The 2,661-nt window shown below is 40.6% G+C and overlaps 1 non-coding gene across 1 annotated transcript; it reads left to right on the top strand.

The window, feature by feature from the left end:
* The first annotated feature begins 819 nt into the window (after positions 1-819).
* On the top strand, positions 820-926 carry LOC132530165 (U6 spliceosomal RNA). The gene has a single exon (XR_009543719.1). It is a non-coding gene; the product is annotated as a U6 spliceosomal RNA (small nuclear RNA).
* The last annotated feature ends 1,735 nt before the right edge of the window (positions 927-2,661 follow it).

Genomic DNA, 2,661 nt, shown 5'->3' with positions numbered 1-2,661 from the left:
ATACTGCAGGAATGCAATAAAAGCTTTTGGTGCCTCACCCTGTCCTCTTTACTAGTTTATTATCCGCTATCTGCTGTGAGTACTGAAATGAATGGCTTATAATTGTGGCCTTCTCAGAAGAACTGCCCTTGGCTGAAGGGAACCAACCTGCCTGGAAACACTTGGGCGGTTTCCCCACCCCCTTCCCATTTACTGACTAATAAAATTATACAAAATTCTGTCCCTTAGTCTCAAGGTGTACAACTCTATGGGGTAATTCATTCTTTAGGAATATCCGCTACTCCCTGTCTGTACCACAGCAAAACTAGTTTGCATCCTTGCTCAGATTTTCCCCTCACCTACTTGACTTCCTTCATTCTCTTACAGGATTTTCCTGCAGAGCACTCACTCAGTACATCGTGCACGCCTGAATCTTTGTCTCAACCTCTACTTCTAGGATGTAAGAAGTGATCCCTAGGAAGCTGACTCTAGAATGGGATTGTGGAGTTGAAAATTTGGTGGCCAGCTGAAGTGAAGACCCCATCTCAGATGGTAGGTAGAAAATTGACAGTCACTGGTCTACTGTGAAACTGCAATTCTTAAAACTTTCACCTCTAGTGAATTTGACTTATCTGCGGTTGGAAAGGGGTGCACTGACATTTGATATCTGATCAATAAAATATCTCTGGTCTTTGAGAAATATGGCTATTATAGTAATGATAATAGTTGAGAAATTAGATAGCTGCTGGTAAGCAACACTGGTACTTTGAAAAGAAAAAGTGGCAGACTTAGGGTGATCAAACATCAATTCCAATAATTTAAATAAAAATGTGAGAGTCAGTGCTTGCTTCAGCAGTACATACAATAAAATTGGAAAGATACAGAGAAGAATAGCATGGCCCCTGTGCAAGGATGACATGCAAATTCATGAAGCACTCCATATTAAAATAAAAATGTGAGTCAGAGGCTTCCTTAGTAACATCTGATAAAACAATCATTTCCTATAATGGGAGGGCTGATCATGTTAAGAGACTAGCATAGAAGTTTATTTAAAGAACAGAAAAATATAGAAGAAGGTTGAGTACTCATCTTGGCAAATCTCTTTCATGAAATTTGGATTACAGTTATGAAGGATCCTGAGACTTGGGATGGGAACATTAGGTAGATGAACTAGAATATCTTGAGGGCCCAAGTCCCTCTGAAATTTCTAGACCTAGAAAAGTAGCACTGTATTTTGTCCTCTTGCTAAAGGATAAAATATAGCCCCTTGCTTTAGGACTATATGGAACCCTCAGATGTGCTTTCCCAGGCAGTTTTCCCCCCCACCGGAGGAAAAATACACAAGTTTTATTCATATGTGTGTGGGAGCATTCAGATGAAGAGGCTCACCGAACATCTCGAAATAGAAGTTTATATACCAACTTAACAGGGAAAGGGAAGGGGGAGAGAGGGCTTCTATGGGAAGAACAAATAAACCTTTTTTAGGGAAGAAAAATGGATGGTATGAAAGTTTGTGATAATGTTCGTTTATGCTATTTCTCATCCAGTGAGAATGATTGGTCTTCTCCTGCGAGCGAAGCTTCCTGAAAGAGGGGATTTATGGTAGCTTCACTTCCAAAGTTTCTGCCTTTTAGTCAGATAAGGGAAGCTCCAAGCTTTCTATATCTGCTGTATCTCAAAAGTCTTTAGTTTAAAATAATGTTCATACTAACTCTGGGAGCTGAGTGGGTCCGTACAAAGGGAAATGGGCTCTAAGTGAGGATCAAAACAATGTATGAGCTTTAGTGACATCTATGGTGACACTTCAGAGTCATTTAAAAAAATGTTCTGTTTCTTAGCTGTGCTCTGGGCAGGTGAGTCCCAGACAATTTTTGTCTTCTTCAACATAGGCTCCCATAACCCCACCTGCTTAACAGATCAAATCATAAGATAACCAACTGGAGAAGTGCTAGGCCTGCTAAGAGAGGAAAGGCTACATGACAAAGAGCTGCCATAAGTCACGTAGCGACAGGAAGTGGGAGGATATGACTGGGAGCAGATCCTGAGGGAGCTGAATCAAGGGGCACAGAATATAAAGGTGAAAAACAAAGAGTTTGCCAATATGGAAACTCTTTCATGACACAAAATTTAAACCTTGACTTCGGCCCTAGTAACCAATTCGAAAATGTTTCTGAGATGTCCCTTGGACACTTTGAAATAGATTGACCACACACAGTAAAGAAGATGCTAGAACTGCCATAGCAGATTGTGGAGAAAAATGGTCGTGCCTGAAGTGGGTATTGTAGAATGGATCTGTTATGAAAGATGATAAACTACGCCAGCTGTCTTTCCTCAGGAGGCCTGTGACTTGTCATTTAAAGATAAAAAGGAATGCACTGTGAGTGGGCAGCAGCACTGATAAAATGTTCAGCCATGTCTCTTCATTTTTAGACTAGGATTCTTGTTACAAGATGCTGTTATAGGACTGAAATCCCTAGTAACAATGAGGATGATTAATCTCTGAATAGCAGAAGATGAGTGCAAGCAAGGTGAGCATAGTTGCCATTAATAGGAGAGCAAGGTTGAAATGGTAGTCTGTGGAGCATGACCATGCATGGCTATATACAAAGATGTATGTGGAGATGACTAAGCAAATATGGTGGTTTAGGGGTAAGAGACATAGGCAGCAAACAAGGAGATATA

The sequence above is a fragment of the Lagenorhynchus albirostris genome, chromosome 11 (genome assembly GCF_949774975.1).
Source record: "Lagenorhynchus albirostris chromosome 11, mLagAlb1.1, whole genome shotgun sequence".
Lineage (NCBI taxonomy): Eukaryota > Metazoa > Chordata > Mammalia > Artiodactyla > Delphinidae > Lagenorhynchus > Lagenorhynchus albirostris.
The sequence above is the reverse complement of the archived record's forward strand: the minus strand, read 5'-3'. Positions and strand labels throughout refer to the sequence as shown.